Source organism: Camellia sinensis, chromosome 4 (genome assembly GCF_055761805.1).
Source record: "Camellia sinensis isolate YWXY chromosome 4, ASM5576180v1, whole genome shotgun sequence".
Classification (NCBI taxonomy): domain Eukaryota; kingdom Viridiplantae; phylum Streptophyta; class Magnoliopsida; order Ericales; family Theaceae; genus Camellia; species Camellia sinensis.
Window position 1 is genome coordinate 177,137,160 of NC_138964.1, and position 15,082 is coordinate 177,152,241.

The following is a 15,082-nucleotide window of genomic DNA, read 5'->3' on the forward strand; positions in this document are numbered from 1 at the left end:
AAAAGATATTTAATTCTTAATGTTAAACTTGTTGTCTCAAGTTTTGGGGGCCAAAAATTGTGTTTTGATAAGTTAGATTCGGATTTTAAGCTAGGGAGTGCAATTTGGAAATTTCAGATTTTGCACTTCCACTCGAGTGAAGGAATCCATGCTCGAACGACCACTCTGAGTGCGTGTACTTCCGCTCGAGCGACCAGAAGTCCGCTCGAGCCTGAAATACAAGCTCCCAAAAGTTCTTATCTTTTGCAGTCTGCTCGAGAGACAAAAGTTACGCTCGAGCGAGTGCATATCTCTCACGCTCAAGTGAGCATCGAGCGAAAAAATCAAGCAACCAGCATTTTTACAAAAGTTTACAAACCACTCGAGCGACGAATCTTGCACTCAAGCGACCACGCACATTTTGCATGTCCGCTCGAGCGTAGGAAGTTGCGCTCGAACGAAGACCCTTGTGGCACGCCTTTTTTCCGCACCTCGCCTTTCAGAAGGTTTGAAAGAAAATGCCTCACAGTTCGGACTCCCGCGTTTCTGAATCTAATCTCACAAGTGCAATGTGAAACTGATAAACACCAAAGAGTCCAAATCTGACAAATCTTGTTGGAAAATCAATTTTAAATTAAATAATGCCAAAATTGGACTGTTTTGCCAGATGTAGAGTCGCCACCTAAATATTTTGTTTTATGGGAGAAATTTAGGAAACCCTGACTTGTGCCAAAGGCCACGTGTCTGTCATCACCAAAGTTGCATCGGCTCGGGAACTTAGGTACGAGAGGGGAAGGTCATGAATTAAGCACCCCCGCTCGTCCGATCAAAGATCGGCCTCTACTAATCATAATATGATTTTTTATGTACATTATGTGCTCTTGTTCCGGTTATTAGACTAGCTTTACTATGTGATGTGCACACATACAAGTATAGGCTAAATCGCAAGAATTGGAACATTTTTACTCATGTTTGTTTGCGAAAATGGTTTGAATTTGCCACCTTAAGTGGGCTTAAAGATGCGATTTTGCCACCAAACATAGTGGGCTTAAAACAGATTTGCCACTCAACAAAGTGGGCTTAAAACATACAATCGTCAAATCGTTCCAATTCAAACAACAAGCTTTCATCCACAGGCATTCATGCAATTTAGCATTTAAGCACATAGCCTCATGGCAAGCATGCTAAACATGGTAACATTCACACTTATGCAAGTATGCTAAAGCGTAAAAACTCACCTGGTACTCCAAGCTAGGAAGATATGAGTTAGAAAAGTATGCATGATTCCTAACTATACAAGATGTCTAATGCAACACATGCAATATGCAATTTAATAGGCTCGGCTACTAATATGGCATACGAAGCATTTGATAATATACGACTAAACATGTATTCAAATAAGATATTGAAATGGCAATGTAGTTTGAATGATGCGCCGAGTCTCGGTGCATGTAATACAAGATGAATGGATGCAAGCATGCAATATGCTAATTGAAATATGATCCCTAATCTAGCCATCAAAAGCGATTAAATAAAAGGAAGAAAAATGTGGGGTTGGAAGACATACACACACACACGCACACTTATTACAACATTATGCCCTCGCAAAGGATGGTCCGAATGAATAAGAGCTAAGCTAATCTAAGCTAAGCTGAGCTAATCTAATTAAGCTAATTATACTAATTATTACAAATCAAACAAATAACTAGCAAACAAATTACTAATTATTACAACACTTAACTAACTAGCAAACTAATCATGCAAGGCATTAAACTATGCTGCTACTACTCCGCCTTAGGAAGTAAGAGATGCACGTGCTCAGTTTTTTCCCCAAAAAGACCTCCGTTTTGCTCTTGAGAGGCTCTGTTTGCAGGGTTGAGCATACTTTAGAACCTTTCTGCTCCACCTTACCAAATCTTTGCTGAGGTTGACGTCAATGGCCTGCCAGCCATGGATGGTTACTGCCGGCCATCTGCCGGCCAAAAGGGTGTACTGCCGGCCAAAATTAAGGCACTGTCAGCCATGGATGAGGCACTGCCAGCCACTGATGCATTGGATCACCATGTTGCAACAAAGCACAAACAGAGCACATATGGGGGATTTTCCAAGGATGGTCTACACACCCTGTCTCTCCTTTTCACGGGGAAATCAAAGGAGAAACAAGATTTGGTTCACAAAACCACCAATCAAGCAATTTCATTGCATGATGGCTCGTGAAACCAATTGTGCAAGTTCAATAAATGCAAAAACAAGACTCAATATGTCCATCACCCTATCATGCATGATCAAGGGCAATGGAGACCTAGGAAAATGACACATTTCATCACTATTGAGTATGAAATGTCCCATTTGTCTTGTGTTCAAATTAATGTCCAATTTGAACGCATGCAATGCAACACAAAGAATGCTTATCTTCCCTCTTTTACTTGTCAATTTTGTTTACTCATTTTAATTACCAAACCAGTCATTAATCAATTGTCCATTCGTGAGTGTCCTTTAATGGAAGGAGGGTTCAAACCACAAGTTACTTTGGGCATGAAAGAGGCGTTACACTGTTGGTAATGAACCCCCTAAGGGATTAAATCATTAGGTGTAGTACCTCCATTTCACACTTAGGCAAACAAGCGGTTTGAAACCACTTTCAAAGCAAAACCAAAAAATGAAGAAATGTGGGAGATTGCAGATATGATAAGTGCTAAAAATGAGTACTAAAAGCACTAAAACATGTAACCAACTCAAACCAATGATAGTTAAAGCCTTAAAACATTAAGCTAGTAAAGGACTTAACACTACAACCATGCCATGCAAGGCTCAAATGAACTAACCAACCCAAAACAGAGCTAAAACAAGTCAAAACAGAAGCAAAAACATGATGGACTTAAGCTAAGTTAAGCTAGAAAAATATGCTAACATGTAAAGCTATCTAGGCATGCAAACAAGATACAAGGAGGGGAGGCTAACCCCTCCAATTTTCGACTTCAAAATGATATTTTTACCACTGAAAAACCTCTGAAATTCAGTGGTTAAAAGGGCCAAGAAAGTTTGCTTGAAAGTGATTTATAAAGGCACAAAAGCTTTACAAACCAAGATACAAGAAGGGTGAACCACCCCTTAACTGAAAATGGCCTCAAACCAACACTTTTAGGTCACAAAAATAGAGCTTTTTACAGTTCAAAACCAGCCCCAAAACAGTCCAAAAATGGTGGAAAGAGATAAGAAAGCAATTGTGCAAAACAAGCTTAAAAGGAGAGTGATATACCTCTTGAAGCCAAGACACAACTGAGGTAATAAATCAAGTGAAGACCACCTTCTAGAGCTCAAAGAGGGTCCCAAGTAATCTCATCCCAAAGATAAGCAACTTTGGTTAAGGGTTGATAGGCAAACTTGAAGTGTATCCACACTTATATGCACAAAAGTTCAAGAGAGAGAGAGAGAGAAATCTAGAGAGAGAGAATTGTAGAGAGAGAGACTCCCAAAATTTTTCCAACCTTTAAAACAATAGAGAAGGCCCTCTATATATAGAAATATATGTCTTCAGGTCAAAAATATCAATATAGGACAGCTGGAGCAGTGTGGAACAGTTGGAGGGAAAATATCTGCACAAAAAACTGATTTTCACACCAATGGCCGGAAAACTTCATTTGTGGCCAGAAAAAATCATCAATGGCCGGCACATGGCCGCAAGCCTCATTCAATGGCTGGACAGAAAATCTGCTTTTTGGGCCCGACTTCAAATGGGCATATCTTCTTCATACGAACTCCGTTGCAGGTCATTCTTGAGTCTAAATTGAATCCTCGGAAGTATAATTTCCAATGGTGGCAGCTTCACATCAAAATTCCAAGTGTGAAAAAAGATATGCCTATTTTAATGAAGACTGCTCAGTTTTGGTCCTAACCGGATTGATGCCTAACTTCACACAACCATATCTCCCTCATCCAGACTCGGCTTTAAGAGATTCTTGAGTGTAAAATGAAGCCCCAAAAGTCCACTTTCCAATGATGATAGCCTCACAACTTAAGTCTAGATGTACAAAAGGATAGACCTGATTTAGTGAAGGCTGTCCGATTCTCTCTTAACGGTTTATGCCCAACTTCTTCCCCAACTAGGTTTATTCCCTCCACTCTTATTTTCTTTAACTCCAAACCTCTAAATAAGGTGTTTTGAAAGATTTTTCAAATATTTCACCTCTCTTTCATTTATTTCCATTTTTTCCTTGCTCTATTTACCGAAAAGTGCAACATTTAACAAAATGCGAGCTTCGGATTATCGTAAAAACTTTTTTTCAAAAATATTTGAAAGAGAGGGTTTTAAGGTCTAAAATAATTTTGGTCAAAATAGTTTTGATCCAAAATGGGGTGTAAGGTTGGGATTTGAAGATCCTCTTGCCGAAAAATCAAACTTTTGCATAGCACAACTTTCATCATCGAGTGATCAACCGGTGGCACCCAAGTCTTAAGGGCGGTCAAAAATGGGGTGTCTACAGTTGTTTTCAGCAATTTTTGTTAAGTATTTTCAAGTACATTTTTGCATCCTTTTTCCATCTTAGGCATTCATGGCCCAAGTTTAAGACACCATAATGAAGATAAAGAAGTAGTAACACACTAAGATAAGAAAAAACAAAGTAAATGTTTTCGAGTTTGTAATTCAATATGAATTCGTTTTATACCTGTGTAGGTCACGGGCCACAAGATATCTGAGTTGCCTACTCTATTCGTCTATTTGGAGCCACCTATTATTTGTGAGTAATAACTCTGTAAAGTTATCTTAAACTTAATTATTTTATGATGATACGACATGATTAGTTTTTGAAATGCTATGTTTTGTGCGAATGAATGATCGTCCAAGTTTTTGAAATGTATTTGTGGCATCCTTAGCATCATATGATATGCGTCCCTTTATGGGTCATCAAGTCCGTTTTGGGTTATCGGAATGCCTTTAAGGCCGTCCCTTTATGGGTCATCAGAAACGTCTCTGTGCACACAAGTCATCGGAATGCCTTATGGTTGTCCCTTTATGGGTCATCAAAATGCCTTCACAGCTGTCCCTTATCGGTCATCAGATTTGTTAACGCTAATGGATGTGTCACGTACTATGATGTGAAATGTATAAAATCTGAAAGTGAATATGATCAAGTATATGAATCTGTTTCTGATTTGAAATCCATATATGCATAAAACTCTGATTTCTAACTCTATGATGGACATCATTCATTAAAATCTTTACCTTGTTATTATTCACTGGGCTCCAACTCATTATTTATATTATTTATGTATGTAGGTGATCAGGCGCGAGACCAGGTCTAGAGTTGATGGCCTAAGATTCCATTTTGTCAGTCACCCTTTGTGCCTCCCGAGGAGGTTCCAGATCATGTCAAATCCTGTGGCTATGTTTCTGTGTTTAAGACTTTGGTTCTTTTGTTTTAATTATGGGTAAATTTTCTGCTTATATGTACAGTACTTGGAGTGACGTGTATTAACTGTATCTTTTGACGTCACACACATCTTTATTGAAGTTTAAGAATATCTGTCTCATGTATGTCTTCACAGCCCAATGGACTATGTATATTTCCATTAATTGCTTTTGTAGCCCCTTATTATATGTTTTTTTGTTAAGAAGCCTTCAGTAATCTAAAGGTTACTAGCCAATTACGACACTAAACCTATAAGGGCGGGTTTGGGTCGTGACAGAGTAGTATCAGAGCACGTGTACTACCGCACACACGAGTCCATATGAACTCAAGGTGTCCTAGTAAAAAGTAGGGGCATTCCATCTGCATGTGTAAATGTTGTTTATTGAAAATGAAAATATAAATCTAGTTATGATCACATGATATGGAAACAAATGATTTGAATATTGAAAAAGGACTATTTGCCTATGTTCATAATGTTCCATTTATCTATAGCAAATGGAAAACACAATAAGTGATGAAACAACTGAATCATTTGAGGCTCGAATGAGCCGCATGGAACAAATGCTTGCAGCTTTGACTGAGGCAATGACTCAACAACAACAGAGGCAACAACCTTTACCTCCTCCTCATCCACCTCCGCCGGTACAAGTGGAACCGGACAATAATGACATTATCAACTTGACTCAAAAGCTCATGAAAATGAAGCCACCCACTTTCCTAGGTGGCATTGAACCATTGAAGGCAGAAACATGGCTACTTGAGATGGAAAAATTATTTGAAGTCTTTTCTTGCTCTGAGACTCAAAAGGTTCTTTTGGCCACGTATACTTTAAAGGATGAAGCCTGTAGATGGTGGCTGCTAGTTCGGAATAGTAATGAGAACATGATATGGGCTTGATTTAATACAATCTTCTATGACAAGTACTTTCAACAGTGCTTCCAGGACCGAAAGGTTTTTGAATTTCAAAAACTCAAGCAAGGCAGAATGTCCGTAGCTGAGTACAAGACTAAGTTTTCTGAGTTAGCCAGATTTGTTCCTCACATGGTGGACACGGATTATAAGAAAGCCCGCAAATTTGAGGGTGGATTGGATTTAGATATACTGGATTAGGTAGGAGTCCTCAACCTACCTACATATGTGAACGTATTGGATAGAGCATTGCTGGCAGAAGCCATTTTGGCAGCTAACAAACAAACTCTTGTTCCAACAAGTGAATGGAGGGGCAAAAGATCGGGGTCTAATTTCAGAAGAGGTCGGTCATTCTCAAAGAAGCAAAATACAGGATCTTACAGTAGCTCAAGCCCAAGTAGTGGATCTGTACTGACTTGCTCAGAATGTGATAGGAAACACAAAGGGGTTTGTTATCGAGCATCAGGTGCCTGTTTCAGGTGTGGTAAAACCGGCCATATGATGAGAGATTGTCCTGTCAGACTTGAAAATACCAATCACCCCACAACAAGTTTAGTCAGATCTGCATTGGCATCAAGAATGAACACAAAAGCTAACACTAGGAAGGAAACCTTAAAGCAGGGTCGAGTATTTTCTCTTGTGCCTGGTGATATACAGAACACCGAATCTGTGGTGTCAGTTATAATTTCTATCTGTGCTCAGAATGCTTATGTGCTGATTGATTCTGGTTCCACGCATTCATTTGTATCGCATGCTTTTTCTCAAAAATTAACTAGACCGTTAGAACCTATGAACTGTTTACTATCTGTGTCTACACCGACTGGGGGTTCTATGAAATGTGCCTATGTTTATCCAGCATATGATATTGTAATGGGTGAAATGACATTGTATGTTGATTTGCTGCCCCTGAGCATCGATCATTTTGATTGTATTCTGGGTATGAATTGGTTAACTAAATACTGTGCCACTATTGACTGTGTAAATAAATCAGTTGTGTTTAGACCACTCGGTGTACCTAAATTTGCTTTCATTGGAAATGGGGTAGTTCCTCCGCCATACTTAATTTCATTTATGAAAGCCAGAAAATTGTTGAGAAAAAGTTGTCGGGGTTACTTGTGCAGTGTAATGACTGTATCTTCTGATAGTACTAGCGTGGAAACTATTCCTGTGGTTTGTGAATTTCTTGATATGTTTCCTAATGACCTACCCGAAAACCTAATTGATAGGGAAATTGAGTTTACCATTGATGTAGTACCTGGAACACAACCTATCTCTAAAACTCCATATAGAATGTCAACTTCTGAACTAAAAGAATTAAAAGTTCAACTCCAAGAAGACAAGAAATTCATCCGTTCGAGTACCTCACCTTGGGCAACCCCAGTGTTGTTTGTTAAAAAGAAAGACGGATCTTTGAGACTATGCATTGACTACCGTGAGTTGAATAAAGTAACCGTGAAGAACAAATATCCATTACCCCGAATAGATAACTTGTTTGACCAACTCCAGGGAGCCCAAGTGTTTTCTAAAATTAACCTTAGATCCGGATATCACGAGTTAAAAGTCAAGGTAGAAGACATAGAGAAAACCGCATTCAGAACTAGATATGGTCACTATGAATTTTTGGTAATGCCATTTGGGGTAACTAATGCACCTGCGGCATTCATGGATTTAATAAATAGGGTGTTCAAACAATTTCTGGATGAATTTATTGTTGTCTTTATTGATAATATCTTGATTTACTCCAAAAGTAGGAAAGAACATGAGAATCATTTGAGAACTGCCTTACAGACTTTGAGGGAAAAGAAACTATATGCAAAATTCTCCAAATGTGAATACTGGCTTGACAATGTGGCATTCTTGGGACATGTAATCAACAAGGATGGAATCTTCATTAACCCACTGAAAATTGAAGCTATTGTGAATTGGCCCAGACCAACAAATGTAATAGAAGTTCGAAGTTTTCTAGGACTTGCAGGCTATTATCGCAGATTTGTAAAAGATTTTTCCAAACTTGCTCTACCACTCACTCAATTGACACAGAAAGCTACATCATTTGATTGGACTGATCAAAGAGAAATTGTTTTCCAAGAGTTGAAGACCAGGTTAGTAACTGCACCAATTTTGGCTTTGCCTAATGGTACTGATGGGTAACAAATTTACAGCGATGCTTCCTACAATAGATTGGGGTGTGTATTAATGCAAAATGGAAAGGCAATTACCTATACTTCTTGGCAACTCCGACCACATGAAAAGAATTACCCGACTCATGATCTTGAATTAGCTGCTGTAATTTTTGCTTTAAAAATTTGGCGCCATTATCTGTATGGAGTGACTTGTGAAGTATACACAGATCATAAAAGCTTAAAATATTTCTTTACCCAAAAAGAGCTGAACATGAGACAGAGGAGATGGTTAGAATTGACCAAGGACTATGATTTACAAATTTTGTACCATCCAGGGAAAGCAAATATGGTTGTGGATACATTGAGCTGGAAGTCTATTGGGAATTTGTCATGTTTGCCCACCGGTCGAAAAGAGTTATTATGTGACTTGGAGAAGAATGAAATTGAAGTGATTTTGCGTGAACAAGGTGGAATTCTAGTTGTTATTTCTGCCCAACCCGTAATTATTGAAGAGATAAGAGACAGGCAACTGCATGACGCATTTCTAAAAAAGATTGTTGATGAAATTGACTCAAAATCGAGGCCGGGATTTGTATTTGACAATAGTGTGTTGAAATTCCAGAATTGCCTTTGTGTACCAGATTGCTGTGATTTCAGAAAACGTGTTATGATTGAAACTCACAATTCCAAGTTTGCTATGCATCCGGGAAACACAAAGATGTATCATCACGTGAAATAAAACTTCTGGTGGCCAGGAATGAAAAAGTGCATTGCAGATTTTGTGGCTAGATGTTTACATTGCCAACAAGTTAAAGCCGAACATCAACGACCAGCTGGTCTATTACAGCCGCTTCCAATACCGAAATGGAAATGGGAGCACGTTACTATGGACTTCATTGTGGGATTGCCTCGCTCTTCTCGAGGTATGGATTCTGTGACAACCCAACTCTAGATTATGTTAATTAATCTTGATTATGCTTATAATTATGAGCTTAATATGATTTTGAATGCTAATTATATGATTATATGTGTTTTTGAATTTCTATTTGTTCACCGTAGGAAAATCTGTTCGATTTCCAGTTATAAATTTAAATTAAAGGTCGTAGAGGCGACAGAAACTGAAATTGATAGTATTATTGTGATTAACATAATTTTTAGAACCTATGGTAAAATTTAATTAAAAATTGATTCGGATCAAAATAATTAGATTAATTTGACTTAATTAAGTACATTTGATTAGACCTAAGCCTCAATTAGCCAATGTAATTAGTAAGATGTATATATATATATATATATATGTTAATTAGAGGCTTAGCTCCTATTTTGAACTCATTTCTCACCATTTGGCTGAGTCATACACTTTAAGAAGCAAACTCCACACTTAGAGAGAGAGAAGAGAGTTGAGAAGAAATTGAAGAAGATTGGAGGAATTGAGCTAGATTACACTTGAATTCAAACCTTAGGTGTGATTTCTTACCTTAATCCTTGTAAATAAAACATGTAGAGGTTGGATTTATCTTGTTCTTGAACTCATTTGCATGGAATTGTACATTGGAAGCATGAATTACTTAGGAATAAAAGAATTAAATTGAATGGTGTACATGCATGTATGAGTCACCAAATTGAGTTTGAATTTCATGAATTTTGGTGATGTTCCATGATTTTACCACTTTTCACCTCATACATGAGAGTGTTAGAGAGATTTGAAAAGAAGAGAATACAATTCATATCACATATGGTTTCAACTTCATGTTTTGAGTTTGAATTCAAAACAATGGTTCATGATTTGAGTATTTGGTCTTAATTTATCTATGTTCCCATGTCATATGATGGTTTTGCATAATTTTGGACCGAAAATGTGAGTTTTGAACATTTGAAGATGTGTTTTGAGCTTCAAACAGAGTTCTGGAAAATCCAGAATTTGACCTGTTCGCTCGAGCGAGGAAAGTGTCACTCGAGCGTGGAAATCGAGCTCCTAGAATTTTTACAAAATCTTACAGATCGCTCGAGCGACCAAAGTGGCGCTCGAGCGAAGACCCTTTTTACTTAGTCTTCCGCTCGAGCGATCGTCGAGCGGGAAATTCACATAACCAGTACTTTTACAAACCGCTAAAGCGACGAAAGTTATGCTCCAGCGACCTCCCTTATTTTCAAATCCCCGCTCGAGCGAAGGGCCTTGTTTCAAAAATTTTAGAAAGACATTTTATGTTTCGTTTGCCATTCTTTTTCACTTCTAAGCACTCTTAGGCATGCATTGAGTACACTAAATGAATTAAAGAGCATGGAAGAAGCCTAAGAACATTAAGCAAATTAAAGAACGGGATGAATTATATTATGACCCAATGTGTTATGAATTATGTAGGATCAAGCGCAAGGACGAATCAAGCACCAGAACACTGTGAGTAATATTTTAGTAAAGATATTTTTATATATGCATTGTTTTCTACGTGTTACCTACATGGTAAATTTCTGACTCCATGAATTTGCACTATGAATGAGGATTCTATTCACTCGATTCATAATAAAGCATGTGAAGTGATTGATATATGAATACGAAATGGGCCTGAGGCCGTTTGGCATGTTTAACGAGGACACATATTAAGCCCAAGGCTGTTTGGTATATTTGATAAGGACATGGATTGGGCCCAAGGCCGTTCCAAATGCTTAACAAGATAGACTAAAGGTCATCTTATATACAAATTGGACCAAAGGTCATTTTCAATAAAGAATTGATTGGACCAAAGGTCGTTTTGAATATGAGTATGGATGTGATCACAATCATATACGCATAATTATGAATATAAGAATGGTAGACCTAAGGTCGTTTAGTGATACGATATGGAGGACTGGTGATCCTTGGTACATGGATCCATTAGACCTAAAGTTGGTCTAAGAATGAGTAATGGACCCGAGGTCATTTTGTATAGATGGACCTAAGGTCGTTTTGTTTTATATTGAGTTGGACTCGAGGTCGTTTTGCCTTGTTGTGACCTACAAATCTGTATGTGAATGGGAATAGTAGTTCAACTGTTTAATTTATAAGTATGACTCATTGTGAATGAAACACGTTCATTAACCTCTTTACTCTGGTATTATTCACTAGGAATTAGCTCACTCTGTATTTATATGTATATAGGTGAGCAGCGAGACGTCCAATCCCATCCCCAATGAGCGTTGAGAAACCAAGTTTTATGAGATCAACCAATGTTGCCTCATCCAGAGGCCTTACTTTTGTTTTACTTTTGCTTTTCTTCTTTCATGGTCGTATATGACCAATGTTGTGTATAACCTTGGAACTTGGTGTTGAAACTGTAAAATGATCCTGGATGTACGTGGTACATACATAATGTAAATATTGCATGGTGTGAGTTGTTTCATATATATGAAAAAGTTTTTTACTAAACCATATAAGCACAGCTCGTTGGACAATTCTTGTATGTATTGCTTCCGCAGTTTGGCCCCCTATTATTAAATATGGCTTGATTTCTGACTAAGGCTGTAGACACCCCATTTTTGACCATCCTCCAGACTTGGACGTCATCATTTGTCCACTCGATGATTGTGCTTTTTGTGTTCATTTTCAGCGCCCGAAGTCCTCGGCAGAACGCCTTGTCTTTGAGCCTCTAAACCCTATCTGTTTTGTGCATGTTTTTGGCCTAAGAGCTTGTTGTCTCTAGCCTAGAAGAGAGGGTGACTTGTCGGCCAGCCCTAGAATCTGTCAGTCATGGCTTGTGCTTGTCAGCTACCAGTGGTGGCCGACGGCCATTGGTCTCTTTTTCTAGATATTTGTTGACAGTTGTGCCAGTTGTTGCTCACTGAATTGCATCTTCATACGCGTGTATGGTGAGATGTATCCAAGCTCAAGACTTGTTTTTCTATAAATAGGGGGATTCCTCCCCTATTTTGGAGGGTTAGAAGATTTTGGACCAAAAATATCTCTCTCTCCCTTGATATTTTGTGCTTGATTGCCTAGTTCCTCTACACTTTTGCACACCAACCCTTAATCAAACTTGACCACCATTGAGCTGAGGTCCCTTGGGGTCTTTTTTGAGCTTTGGAAGAAGGTTTGAGCTTGGATTTGTGCCTAAATTGTGCTTTGCTTCAAAGGTAGAGCACTTACCTTATTTAAGCTTATTGTGCATACTTATGTTCCTATCCTTTTCAACTATTTTAAGGCTGTTTTTGAAGTGTACAAAACTCTATTTTTGTGACCTAAAAATGGTGGTTTGAACGTTTTTGATTTAGGGGGTTGTCCACCCTTTTGGCTCCTTAGCTTGTTAAGCTTTTTGTGCTATTTTTCCTCACTTTCAAATCAAATTTTTTAGGCCTTTTAACCACTAAATCTCAGAGGTTTTTTAGTGGTAAAAATTACCTTTTGAAGTTCAAAATTGGAGAGGTTAGCCTTCCCTCCTTGTGTCTTGTTTGCATGTCTAGCTAGCTTCACATGTTAGCATGTTTTTCTAGCTTAACCTAGCTCTAGTCCAGCATGCTTTTGCTTCTATTTTGACTTGTTTTAGCTCTGTTTTGGGTTGGTTAAGTCATTTGAGCCTTGTATGGCATGGTTGTAATGTAACTTCATTCACTAGCTTGATGCTTTAGTGCTTTATTCACCATTGTTTTAGTTGATAGTATGTTTTAGTGTTGTTTTGCACTTAATTTCAGCACTTTAATCTCTGCAATCTCCCTCGAGTCTTCACCCTTTCGTTTGTTTTGAAAGTGGTTTTAAACCCCTTGTTTGCTTAAGTGTGAAATTAAGACATTTATGCTTAATGGTTTAATCCCTTTGCGGTTCATTACCAACGGCATGAGGTCTCTTTCATGCCCAAGGCACCTTTGGTTTAAGCTCTCTTTCCATTAGAGGACACTCACTTTGGACTTAATCAATTAAAAAATGAATCGGTAATGTAAAATGAGTAAATAAAATAAACAAGTTAAAAAGGCAAGATACGCATCTTTCATGTTGCATTGCATGTGTTCGAATCGGACGTTAATTCAAACGCAAGGAAAATGGGACATTTCATACTCAAAAGTGATGAAATATGCCACTTTCCTTGGTCTCCATTGCCCTTGATCAGGCATGATAGGGTGGTGGTTGTTTTGGTCTTGTTTGTGTATTCATTAAGCTTGTACAAGATTGGTTTCTTAGCCATCATGCATGGAAATTTCTTGGTTGATGGTTTGAGGGCCAAGAGTTACACTCTTTTGAACTTGTGTGATAATAAGGAGCGTAACAGTACAAACACACCTTGAGAATATACTGCTTTGCCTTTGTTTGCTCTCTCTTGCAGCAAAAGGGGAAGTTCTGGACAGGGATGGCTGACTGGCCACCAACAGTGGCCGCCGACCACCAACAATAGCTGACCGGCCACTAGTAGTAGCCAACTAGCCATCAATGAAGAAAGTTGCTCGGTGTGATGGAAAAGGGGAGAAGAGATGCTCTGAAGTTGGTGGCTTCTTTGGTGTTCAAGTATGCAAATAGAGTCTTACAGCAGTGAGACAGTGGCATTTCGAGTGGAAACTAACCGAGCATACATATGTCCCTCGCCTCCCCCCCCCAAGGCCATTTAACTGCTTTAGTTAGCTTAGAATAGCTAGTTAATTCAAGTGTTGTAATTAATTAGTTAATATAACTAGTTATTCGATTCTGGTTTATAATAATTAATTAGCTTAGAATAGTTAGTTAATTCATTTCAATTGTTGTATTAGTTAGCGCTTATGCATTCGGACCCTCCTTCACGAGGGCACAATGTTGTAATAAGTGTGTGTGCATGTGTGTATGTCTTCCAACCTCACGTCTTTCTCCCTTTTATTTAATCGCTTTTGATGGTTAGATTAGGGACATGTTCGATTAGCATACCTTATGTTTGCATGCTTGCATCCATTCATTTGTATTGCATGCATCGAGGCTCGGCGCATCATTCAAACAGCATCGTCATTTCAATATCTTCTTTGAATACGTGTTTAAATCGCATGTTATTCAAATCAATTCATATGCCATATTAGTAGTCGAGTCTATTAATTGCATATTGCATGTGTTGCATTAGAGATCTTACATAGTTAGGATCATGCATCTTTCTAACTAATTTTTGTTTTGGCTTAGAGTACTCAGTGAGTTTTATGCTTTAGCATACTTACATGAGTGTGATTGCCATATTACCATGATTTGCATGCTTACCATGAGGCTATGTGCTTACTTGCTAAACTGCGTGAATGCCTGTAGATGAAGGCTTGTTGTTTGGATTGGAACGATTCAACGAATGTAAGTTTTAAGTCCACTTTGTTGTAGCAAATCCTGTTTTAAGCCCGCTATGTTTGGTAGCAAATCCGTATCTTTTAAGCCCACTTGAGGGTGGTAAATTCCAACCATTTTCAAAAACAAACACGAGTCGAATTGTTCCAACTCTTGCGACTAGTCTATACTTGCATGTACGCGTCACATAGTAAAGCTAGTTTAATAACCGAAATAAGAACACATAATGTTTATAAAAATTCATGGCATAATTAGTAGAGGCCGATCTTTTGATCGGGCGAGCGGGGGTGCTCAATTCATGACCTTCCCCCCTCATACCCAAGTTCCCGAGCCAAGGCAACTTTGGTGATGATGGACACGTGGCCTTCGGCACGAGTCAGGGTTTCTTAAATTTTTTAAAAATAAAATAT